Genomic DNA, 12,817 nt, shown 5'->3' on the forward strand with positions numbered 1-12,817 from the left:
AGAGATTGCTGGAAGAAGGCTTAGGCAGCTGGGGAATTGTAATGTCTCAAACTGCCACCACTGTTTCAGGAGTGCGTTAACCTGACCTCCAGAGATCAAGGTACTAGAGACCTCCAGTGGTGTTCAGGAAAACTTTATTTTGCCTGCCATACACTTTCAACATAATGGAAAAAAAAATCTGGCTTACATTGCATCAACCTCAGAGGTCTAACCAGTTCTTGACTGTCTTGGTCCTTAAGCTAGTAAATCTATCAGTGGTCAGATTTTTGGATGGATTTGACAAGATCACATGTGCAGTTGATTTCACAGCTTCAAATTATATTGAAATTTAATCAAAATGGCATTGTTATTTCCTAAGTGCTGTGAGCAAATGGTGTCACTGCTCAGGGGTATGGCCTAAGAGTTAATATGTGGCTACTCCTCAGCGGTAGAGTTCAGGTGATAATCTTTCTTACGGTTTGAGATCTCCAGCATAATTTAATGGAACAGAAAAGCATACTGGTGTTGGTTTTCGTTTTTTTTTTTTTTTCCCTTTTTTCCCCCTTTTTTTTGGGGGGGGGGGCACTTTAAGGAGCAATCTGATGTATGAACAGATGTACCTGAAGGTCCAGGAATATCCTTTATGCTTAATCAGAGGCCTTTGTATCAGTGTCACTGCAGTGTCACACAGTGTCATCGTATGGTTCAGACATCTTAGACTGCAGGGGGAGCTAGGTCTCCAGCATCTTCTTTGTTAAAATGGGTGTGCAAAATTCACAATTCAAATGCAGGCTGTCCACACTGTGGAGAGAGTAAACTGATTTGGTTGTATTTTGGACAGGGGAAAAAAATAAATCTCCACTTGCAACCAAAAGAAGAGTACTTTTCAACTACATTATGCTTCTATGGAAATACAAAAGAAGTATTAGTTTCTGTTAAATTCCATAAAGATTTTCACCAGCCTATTTTTTGAGAAGTTTAAATAAATAATTAGTAAGGACACTAGAACTAGCACAAGACTTCATGGGGGAAAAAGTCAGTTTAAAATAAATTTAGTCTCTCTCCGATGTTGATCTTTAGATTTTAAAGCCACACTTCCATTTCCTAGATAACAAAATTAACTATTTGACTTGTTCAAGGTCACATGAATTCTTGTTGCAGAAGCAGATGATGAACCCAAATCTCCTGAATCCATATTAAGTCCTTCCTAACAGTGCTACTGAAATAATAAAGTTTAAACTGAAATATCCATTACCATGCTATTTCAACCCAAGAGCAAATATATAGCCTACTTGGATGACCCTGATCTGGAATGGTCTCAACTGTCTGTGTTACAAGACAACCCTGAGAAGCTCAGAAAGAATGTTTGAAGTAGGTAGATTTAGATAACTTCTATCTTAGATAGAATTTATTTAGCATGAGTAGCTGCACACTTGCTTAGCATAAGTAGCTAAATTTGCTGAAGCCTTAGGCCGTGCTCCTAGTTCATTAAGAAAAGGCCTCAGAGCTGGTGCAGGCTGGAGAGATAAGGGAGTTACAAGCAGTCTGCATTCCTGTGCCCCACTCTCCAGAAGGGAGGATGCCAAGGCTGAGAAATAAGGCCTGTTTGGGCGCCAAGACCTTGGGAAGTAAAAAGCTTCCTCTCACTGTTAAAACAGTGATGATTAAGGGGTCTGGATTATGTCTTCTTCCTCAGGGCCTTGGAAGATAACACCTACTGACCCAGCTGGGGCAGTGTTAATTAATTGATCAGAACCTTGAGAAGCAGGGGTGGGACCCAGGGAAATGTGAAGAAATCATTAACCAATCAGTGTAGAAGAGGAAGGAAGTCACAAATATGGCAATAAGAGGAAGGAAGTCACAAATATGGCAAATTTGATTGTATAAATGCTACCTGAAAAGTTGGGGGGGGGGGGGGTGTGCTTGATTTGTGGGAGACCACCAAGCACCCAGGCTTGCGCAACTCTGAAATAAATAAATAAATGTCTCTCCTGAGTGTGTAATTATTGGCTCATTGCACACCGGGCAACGAATCCGCTTTTCGGACAACAGTTTTCTGGCGACCCAGATGGGACCTCGCTGTAAAGCTTTGCCTGGATCGTCTTGCCAGTTCCGGCGGGGAGACACTGCTCATCGGACTCCAGCGCGCACCGACCGTTTTGTTCGGGGACTCCGTGAGCACCCTCCCTAGTCGGAACAGGTAAGCGACTCAAAGGTGCAACGCAGTAATTATTAAGAGACATTGCATAAAGGGTATGATACAAGGGTAATTGGTTGTGGTAACCAAAGGTAAGCTTTGTACACGTTTGGACAGTGACGACTGGAGTGTACGAAAGCGTAATTGGTAAGAACGTTCTTTTAAGGGTGGTAATATGGGAACAGGACAATCTGTGGGGGTATCCTCCTGTTCTCCTTTAGGATGCATCCTGAAACATTGGAGAAAGTTTGGTGGGAATCCTTTAACAAGGAGAAAATTAAAGGAATACTGTACTCAGTGGTGGCCAATGTATAAACTGGAGGATGAGGAAAAATGGCCAGAAATGGGAACGCTAAACTATAATACAATCTTGCAACTTATGTTGTTTTGCAGAAGACAGAACAAATGGGATGAGGTCCCATATGTAGATTTGTTCTTCTCTCTGAGAAATGATCATGAAACTAGAAAAAAAATGTAAGCTGTTGATCTCTGACTCAAATGTGTTAATGATGATGGGAAACAAAGAGAAAATGTCTCGGTGTTGCTCTGCTTGTAGCATTGGGAAAAGATGTTTAAAAGCGGGTGATGAGGAAGAGGATGTACAATTATTGGTCTCTCCTGAAAGAGATCAAGATAGTGTTAATAGCAGAAATAAGGGAAGTGAGGCATGTAGCCCGATTGCAGGCAGAACTCGGGCTACTCGGGCTCAACAAAATCCCGTGATTCAGGCCCTGCTGCGTCAAGCAGTCGGACCAGACGGGATGCCTGTGTATGTGAAGGTCCCTTTGTCAACTACAGATTTAATGAATTGGAAGGAGTCTGCCAGGTCGTACCGAGAAAATCCAGAAAAGATGTATCAATCCTTTAAAATGATAATTGAAAATCATAATCCAGATTGGCAGGATTTACAGGTGCTTTTAAATACTTTGCTTTCACCTGAGGAGAAAAGAATGGTATTAGATAAAGCTCAAGAGGAAAATGAAAGGCAAAATGCCAGAGACGGACCAGACCGTTTTATGCCGACCCGGGAACCGGGTTGGGATCAAAACACAGGGGCAGGCAGGTTAATGACTAAACAGTACCAACAGTTAATACTATATGGGGTAAAGCATGGAGTGCCTAGGCCCAAAAATATTGCAAAACTATATCAAATCGCACAGGGTAAGACTGAGGATCCCTCTGCATTTTACGAGCAGTTATGTGAAACTGCCCGAAAATGGACAGACTTGGATCCCGAGGACGAAGCAAATAAAATAACTTTTACTACATTATTTGTAGGACAATCAGCACCAGATATAAGGAGAAAGCTTCAGAAAGTAGATGGTATGTCGGGGATGTCGATATCGCAATTAATAGAAATTGCAGATAAGGTGTACAATAATAGGGAAGAAGTGGAGAGAAAGGAAAAACAAAAGGAGAAACTGAAAGATAAGAGGCAAAATGCTGCAATCTTGGCAGCTGCATTTGCCCAAGCATAAACTCCCTCTCAGGGAAGGAGTTTTCCGAAAGGACAAGGACGTAGAAGAGGGTATAGAGTAAGAGGGAATTTGGGAGATGGAATTCCGCTAAGGAGAGATCAGTGTGCAATTTGCAGGGGGAAGGGGCACTGGAAAAATGAGTGCCCGAAGAGACAAACAGATCATTGGAAACCTCAGTCTGCATCTGTTCCAGAGGCAGATTTGCTTGTGTTCGGTACAGAGGATTCAGACTGACGGGGACCGGGGGTTGAGGAACTGGATTCCCCAGCCGAACCCCTGGTTTCAGTAAAGCTGGGGAACGAAACAGTTAAATTTTTAGTAGACACTGGAGCAGCATACTCAGTACTAAATAGCTGTAAGGGACCAATGAGTAAATTCTCTATGCCAGTAATTGGGGCCACGGGAAAGCGAGAGGTCAAACCTTTCTGTCAACCAATTAAATGTGAAATAGGAAATAAAGTGTTAACACATGAATTCTTATACATGCCAGAATGCCCATTACCCCTAATGGGGAGGGATTTACTGAATAAACTGGGGGCACAGATAACCTTTGATCAAAACAAAGTTAAGGTGCACATTCCACAAAGTAACGCCTGGAAGGCACAAGCATATATGTTGCAGAAAGCACTGGATTCCGAACAGGTGGAGGATGGACCAAGTGAAATTCCCTCTGAAGTAATGGACGCAGTAATCCCTTTTGTGTGGGCAACGGAGAAACCTGGAAGAGCCAGATGTGCAGAACCGGTAAAGGTGAAATTAAAACAAGGAGCTAAACCGGTAAGGTGAAAACAGTATCCCATGAAGTTAGAGGCCCGTGTTGGACTGGAGCCTATGATTAATAATTTCTTAAAGTATGGACTGCTGCGAGAATGTCAATCCAAGTACAATACTCCAATCCTGCCTGTAAAAAAAAAAAAGAAAAAAGAAAAAAAAAAAAAACAACTACATGAGAGAGGGCACCAGGCTTTGGGAGTGCTTGTACAGACTTTAGGAAATTGGAAAAGACCTGTGGCTTATTTTTCAAGACAGCTGGATAAAGTGAGTGCAGGGTGGCCAGGATGCCTCAGAGCAGTTGCAGCTGCTGTGCTGTTAATACAAGAGGCACGAAAATTGACATTGGGACAAAAAGTGACTGTTTATGTGCCACATGCTGTTGCAGCAGTGTTAGAACAAAAAGGGCATCACTGGTTATCCCCAAGTAGGATGGTGCAGTACCAGGCAGTGATACTTGAGCAAGAAGATGTAACCATGAAGGTGTATAATACCCTTAATCTGGCATCTTTATTACCATTTCATGAAGGGGGAGGTTGGCTCATGACTGTCTGCAAACTATTGAGCGAGTATATTCCAGCCGTCCAGATTTGAGAGATGTTCCATTGCAGAATCCAGACTGCGAATTATTTACCAATGGGAGCAGATTTATAATAAAGGGAGAAAGAAGGGCTGGATACGCTGTTGTCACTTTGGAAGGAGAAATCGAAGCAAGATCACTACCAGCAAATACATCAGCCCAGAAAGCAGAACTGATTGCTTTAGCCCGGGCTCTGGAATTATCAGAGGGAAAATGGACTAATGTGTTTCAGAAGAAGCCCCCCCCAGGGGAATTAAAAAGGGGCTTCATGCCTGGGGATTACTGGCAAATTGATTTTTCTGAATTACCAAAATGTAATGGATATAAATATTTGTTGGTGATTGTTGACACCTTTTCTGGATGGCCTGAAGCTTTCCCGTGCCGTACCAATAAGGCCAGGGAGGTAGTAAAAATGTTATTAAAAGAAATTATACCAAGATTTGGGGTATCAGAAGGGTTTTCTTCAGATAGAGGACCTCATTTTATAGCAGAAATAGTACAGCAAATCTCAAAAATACTACAAATTAAATGGGACTTACATACCGCCTGGAGGCCACAATCCAGTGGAAAAGTGGAAAGAATGAATCAAACAATTAAGAGACAGGTAGGAAAATTGTGTCAGGAGACTCAGATGAAATGGACTGATGTTTTACCTCTGGCATTATTAAGAATCAGAATAACCCCAAGGGTTAGGGAGAAAGTTAGTCCATTTGAGATTCTGTATGGTAAACCTTACACTGTAAATTTAACTGGAAATGAAATTCAAATGCACGTTAAGGGCGATCAAATTTTAAGTGATTATCTCTTGTCTATGGCAAAGGTTCTTACTTCTCTCCGTAGGTACATCCAGTTAAGATCTCCTGTACTTTTAGATTCACCTGTACATTCATTCCAGCCAGGAGATCAAGTGTATCTTCGGACCTGGAAGGACGAGCCATTGGTAGAAAAGTGGAGGGGACCGTATCTTGTACTGCTAACAACAAATACTGCTGTGAAACTGCAGGGAATTGATTCCTGGATCCACTACACCCGAGTGAAAGCAGTACCTCGAGAGACGTGGAAAGCTGAACAAGTTCAACCTCTAAAGTTAAAAATACATAAAGATATATGAGTTGTATTGGAAGCGAATCGGTTTTAAATTTAGATTGTATTCAGGAAAGAATTGCTTTAATCTGTTTGTTAGGAATAGGGTTAATATTGTTGTTACGGTATCTATGGTATCTGTGTAAAAATGATGTTCTCCCAAATAACCAGGGGAGAAATGTGGTGGTTAGTTTTTCTAAGTTACCTGAGCCAAACAATTAAAGGGAATCAGGAAGGATTTTGGAGCCATAATCTCCATTTGGAAGTAATTATGAAATCTATGAAGATAATTAACCAGAAGGATTGCTGGGTGTGTACCCACTTCCCTGAACATTCCAACAAGGGCTTCCCCCTAATTGGAGTGCCTCTTAATTTTTCCTTTATGGAATTTATGAGGCAGATAAGAAATGATAGTGATCAAACGAAATATAATGAAACAACCGAACAGGAATAGGAAGTCCAGAGTGTGACAGGAGATTATTACCAATGTATCCGAAGATGTAATAATAGTAATAGATGGTGGGAAAAAACTGTACTCTATGGAAAGCAACCGATCAACTGTACTGGAGCCATTAAGGTGGGAGGTTATAAAAATTGCTCTCAGATACCTGAAATAGGTTATAAGTGGCCAAGTAAGGAACTAAATGGGTGGCATGTTCCGAAAGGTAGTGGATGGTATTGGTTGTGTGGGAACAAGGCACGAAAAGTGCTACCTCCTAATTGGTCAGGGACGTGTACTTTAGGGGCAATAATCCCTAATGTTACTATAAGAAAAGAATTGAGTAATAAATATCAAAAATCCTGGCTAAGAACATTCATGAGGAGACAAAAGAGGGTCAATAATCCTTTAATAGATCGACCTACTAGGTTTCAGTCATTCGTAAGGTGGCTGTTTCCACAATTGGGAGTGAGTGAACTTGAAAAAGCAATAGTAAATATTTCAGCAGTTATTGAAAAAATAGGGAATAAAACCTCTGATGCCATTGCAGCTTTACAAGAGGAGGTTTCAGAAATTGCTAAAATAAGTACCCAAAACCGAATGGCTCTAGATATGTTATTGGCATCTCAGGGAGGAGTATGTACAGTAATAAATACTAGTTGCTGTGCATATGTGGATCAAAGTGGGAGAATTTCTACCGATCTAAATGAAATCTGGAAGCAGACTGAAATCTTACATGAGGTTCAGAAAGATGATACTTCTTTCGGATTTGAAGAAACATGGAAATGGTTGACTTCCTGGTTCCCTGATGTGAGCTCATGGGTTAAAAAATGTTTAACAATTTTAGGATTGGTGTTAGTAGTTTTTGTATGCGTTTATGTAGTGATTCAATGCATTTCTAAGTGTTATATGAAACTAATATGGGAAAGATTTTAAAAGAGTGAGACTAATATGAAAATGATCATATAAGTCTCAAAGGGGGGAATTGTTACAAGACAACCCTGAGAAGCTCAGAAAGAATGTTTGAAGAAGGTAGATTTGGATAACTTCTATCTTAGATAGAATTTATTTAGCATGAGTAGCTGCACACTTGCTTAGCATAAGTAGCTAAATTTGCTGAAGCCTTAGGCCGTGCTCCTAGTTCATTAAGAAAAGGCCTCAGAGCTGGTGCAGGCTGGAGAGATAAGGGAGTTACAAGCAGTCTGCATTCCTGTGCCCCACTCTCCGAAAGGGAGGATGCCAAGGCTGAGAAATAAGGCCTGTTTGGGCGCCAAGACCTTGGGAAGTAAAAAGCTTCCTCTCACTGTTAAAACAGTGATGATTAAGGGGTCTGGATTATGTCTTCTTCCTCAGGGCCTTGGAAGATAACACCTACTGACCCAGCTGGGGCAGTGTTAATTAATTGATCAGAACCTTGAGAAGCAGGGGTGGGACCCAGGGAAATGTGAAGAAATCATTAACCAATCAGTGTAGAAGAGGAAGGAAGTCACAAATATGGCAATAAGAGGAAGGAAGTCACAAATATGGCAAATTTGATTGTATAAATGCTACCTGAAAAGTTGGGGGGGGGGTGTGCTTGATTTGTGGGAGACCACCAAGCACCCAGGCTTGCGCAACTCTGAAATAAATAAATAAATGTCTCTCCTGAGTGTGTAATTATTGGCTCATTGCACACCGGGCAACGAATCCGCTTTTCGGACAACATCTGGGGCATGAGCATTTCTGCGAATGAGATTAGTGCCAGACTGGCAGTTGGATTAAATTTTTTGAATGTGCTTAACATATAAGAACTGCCTGTGCTCCTTAGTGATAGAGAAATAGTGAAGCTCACCGCTACATATTGAAATTGATTTCCCATGTGAGCAGCAAATAGCTTGTGACAAACCCACCACAGGCCATTCAAACAACCACTCAGCTGGATCTCAATTTTCCTTTTTGTATGCCATTGTTAACAGACTGCGCTAAAGAAAGTAGTTCACACTGGTCTGTTAAACAGTCATCTGTTGAATAGCAGTACTGCAGAGTTATAAAATCTATAGTGATTATTTGTCTAATGAGAAATGCTCACAAAATATCCCAGGTATGAATTTAAAATTAGTATCCCAAACCACATGTGGGAATCCAGCTCCCTCTGAAATGTTTCTGTGCGGAGGTCATTGTTTCCTTTTTGTCCCTTGATGTCTGGATAATGACACTACTGAATATCATACTGTTGTTTTCAGGATTGTGAAGTCTAGCAAGTGAGGGGAATTTTCTATTATTTGGTGAGGTCAGTGTGGAGTGTGAGAGTCATTACATATATATTATATTTATATATTTTTATATATATATATATATATATATATATGTAAATTTTGCAAGGAAAAAAAAGAGGATGTTGTAGTGCAAGATTCTTAGCTGGAAGAACCTGAACAGCTCTCCTAAGTGTCTGCTGAAACACAATTCTCTGGCTAGATTGTTTGAGCTGAATACGAGAAACATGGGTTCAAAGCCAAACTATGCCATTGCTCTGCTTTGTAATCTTGGGCAGTTTACTTAATCTCTTAAAGGCTGCGTTCTTCCTCCAGTCCTGTTTCATAGCTAGGATCACTTGTCTATTTTAGTGTTTTACATGTTGCCTAGTGAAACAATGTAGGCCTCTAAGTTGTCCCCCAGATATCAAGGTCTCTGAATTCTAGCTTTTCTGAATGTTCATCTCTTTAGTCTAGTACCATCTGTTCTCAGGCTTTATACAATACTTCTGAAATAACATAAGTAAATGTCAACCGGGTGAGTTCAGGTGAATACAAATATGGTATAGCACTACTCTACCAGTTCCTGGGAGCTGTTTTAGAGAGCTTAACTTATTTAAATATTATTTTGTGTATTGCATCTAGGTTAAAAATGCACTTAAAATTGCAAAGACAACAGTGAAAAACTTTGCAAGTCAAATGACATTTTCTTTACAGCTAGGGAGGCAGCACAAAAAGTTTACGTATAGCTTGACCAGGTCACTTAAAGTTGGTACTTTGGTAATAGAGCTGTGGTCACTTAAACTCTGACACCAAGGCTACTTGCTTCCTCTCTTCCTATCTGTAATGAAAAACCATGTGCAAGGTGGTGTCATGTATCTGCCATCTTACTGATGTTTTCAGGTAGTGGAGTTTAACTAATACCATTGCTATTTAAGTGAAGCTTTCTGTACTGGTTTGTAAATAGGATACCCCTCAGTTCTTAGATCATACTTGCTAAGTATGTTAGAAAGTATTAGACTAGTCTGAATTTTCTCCCTTTAACTATAGAGGACTCCATTATTCGTATCAACTTCACTTTTAAGTTTGGATTTTGCTTGTAGTTCAGACGCTTCCTCTGATCTTCATCCAGCCACTGGAAAAGAAATCCTATAAGCTGTCTTACGCTTTCACAGAAGCTCATATTTGTCATGGTTGCATCAAGCCACAGTTTGCTTACTAAAACATGGTGTGCAATTGTATTTTGGGTAAAATTACAACAATGTTGTTGCTTATTAAAGTCACAGTGAGAGTGACATACGGGGTGCATATGCGCTGCTGTCATTCAAGTATACAACCAACTTCTTGCTCTCTGTTGACTAGGAACAGAGCCGCTATGTTATTTTCAGTGGATAAGGGATAGCTCTACTGCTTTAGAATGTAAAGTGTAGGTAGTTTTGGGAAGAATATTGTAACTTTCAGAAATTTCCATTTAAATTACATTGATTTTACTGTAGCTACCTGGCATGACAGCCAAAATTATAGAAAAATAAATGCAGAAAAGAATTGTAAAAGGGCAATAAGGATTGAGAAAGCAGTCCTCTGGTGATTTAAAAACAGAGAGCATGCATGACTAAATGGTGGTGTGGTGAAGCAGGTAAAAGGAGTTATTTTGCCTTTATCTTCATAAGATACTGTACATGGGCATACTCATACCAGCTTTAGTCTAGTGAGTACTGTCATAGCTACCTACACATGTACATAGTTATTCTCAGTCCCAATAGGCTTGTACAGCCTATGCTGAAGTCTATTGAATCTTTATGGTTATTGCTGAATGTGCTAGCTAGTGAAGGGTAATATCAGTATAGCCTGTCTCTGCTATAAGGCATCCTTTGAGTAATGAATATAACTATCAACATTTGATAATATCTAACAGGGCAGAGAGCAGGCAAAGGCAGATAAAAATGACAGTATTTTTTTTTTTTACAATTGTCTGAAAGTATACAACTTTTTACAGAGCCTGAGCACCATGACAGTGTGCATTTTTGTGTGTGTGTGTCCCCCTAGGTTATTAAAGTCATAAGGAAAGCAATATTTTTCCCCATATCTTATTAACATGTCTGCTAGTAAGACTTTGACAACTCTGTAAACTGTTTCTGTTCTCGCCATATGTTTGAATACTTAATTCTAAAAATAGCCTTGCATCTAAGGGTACTTTTGTTAGAGTATTATTACTTCTTTGGTGAACTCTACATCATGTGACATTGTGTTTTTTCACTAAATTGCCAAAACTCGTTTTCAGGAGGAGAGCCCTGAAATACTGAGGCATCTGTGGTGTCTACTGAATATAAAATTAATTGCTTATACTGTATATTTGAGAGTATCTCCACAGCAATTTTCACTTAAGAGCACGGTCTGTCACTGATGGATTGACTACTTTATAAAGGTTTTCTGTTTCTATGCACTATCAGTGCAAATTACTTGAGTAGATGTCAACCAACGATGAAATAGGAAATGGCCATCAAGCTACACTCTAATGCAGCACTGTGCAGTAATTGCCACTGCCTGGGTTAGTTCTGTACATGCTAAAGTCATAGCTCCCATAACAAGCAGGTGTTTGAGTACAAAAATAACCTGATTTCGAAGACTCCATTGTATGCTGTTACAGTATTTTAGATACATTTAGTACTTCTGTGTTAGAAGGAAAAATTAGGTAAATGAGGTAAAAATCACTGGTGTTGGTGGAAAATAGGCAAGCTTACTGTGCTAATATATTGTACATTTTAATGTTGGAGCAGAAGGAGGGAAGAAACTGATCCGGATGCTGCAGGTAAGAAATAAGGCTCTCAAATATTAATTACTATAACAGGAGTCTCTAGGTTATCAGCTAAAACCAGATACCCCAACATCTAGAGGAGAAAAGAGGATTTTCCATGAGTGTTTGGACACAGTAATTCAGCTGAATACTAATGTATTCCTTTCTTTTCAAGGTGTCTACACTCCAGAACCACTCTCCAGTTTCTGGTGGGCTCTTCTGTCTACTGGGCTTATGTTTGTATACCATTTTAGCATCTTGCAGATTCTGGGATTGGTAAGTAAATGTGTGTTAATAAACAGATAGTTTGCAAGTACATTCAAAATAAAAACACTGACTAGTTTTTCAAAGTGTCCAGATTCACATGGATAAAATTACTTGAATACAAATTTTTAATTGCATGTCCTAATGGCCATTTGTACCTCATATTTCACAAGTAGTGGTAAAACCTTCCATAAATCAGCTATGCACCCATATAAATCCACCTCTTAAATGCACAACTGCATTCAGATCTGCTTTCCTTCTGAAAGCTGGCCAATTGATGCTGAACAAAGGATTGCCAGCTAAACACTTTTGATTACTATGGTAATTTGAAAATTACCATTTTAGGTCTCTGAAGCATTGCAACCCAAAATATTACTAATTTATAAATTTGTTGTCCCTTTCCTAGGTCACAGAAGTGAATCTGAACGACATGTTGTGCCCAGCCATTTCAGAGAAGAGAAGCCCTGGTATCGAATCTGGGCATCTGGACATCAGACTGTCATGACTATGACTCATGGGAAACTTGTAATCCTACTGTTCTACAGTGCTGTCCCCATCTTCAAATGTAGCATGGACTTGTTTGGATTCCCCACTAAGAAAACAGACTGAAATTTCTCCTCGGGGAATAGTACATACAGGAAGCAGAGACACCTAAACTCATACTGGAAAAGAAAGAGGAGGGATGAGAGGACTGTGTGTTTATACTTCTTCCCACAGTTTATTGCCTCAAAAACACCTCTGTAATCAAGTGAGTGTTTTTGCTTTTAACTGCTGTTTCTCACTGTTAATTGCCAATGGCAAAATTAGTGGCCTCATTCTGGAAATGGTTCGTGTTTTATACATTTTGTGTAGATTACAGTAGAATCTTGCTAAGCCACCCTTTAAAATTAAGCCCAGGATCTGTCCACATTCCAGCAAAGAGAGTGTCAGTGCTACCTCATTTTATGACTTTTTTTTTTCCTACTAAATATCAGTACACTTACATCCCAGGATAGGAAATA

The 12,817-nt window shown here is 39.9% G+C and overlaps 1 long non-coding RNA gene across 1 annotated transcript in view; it reads right to left on the minus strand.

The window, feature by feature from the left end:
• Positions 1–574: 574 nt before the first annotated feature.
• The window catches only part of LOC135326912 (uncharacterized), a 13,453-nt gene continuing 1,210 nt past the window's right edge, over positions 575–12,817 (minus strand). Inside the window, exon 3 of the long non-coding RNA XR_010387119.1 lies at positions 575–780. This is a non-coding gene — a long non-coding RNA (uncharacterized LOC135326912). The remainder of the gene's footprint in view (positions 781–12,817) is intronic.

Source organism: Dromaius novaehollandiae, unplaced genomic scaffold (assembly GCF_036370855.1).
Source record: "Dromaius novaehollandiae isolate bDroNov1 unplaced genomic scaffold, bDroNov1.hap1 HAP1_SCAFFOLD_100, whole genome shotgun sequence".
NCBI lineage: Eukaryota > Metazoa > Chordata > Aves > Casuariiformes > Dromaiidae > Dromaius > Dromaius novaehollandiae.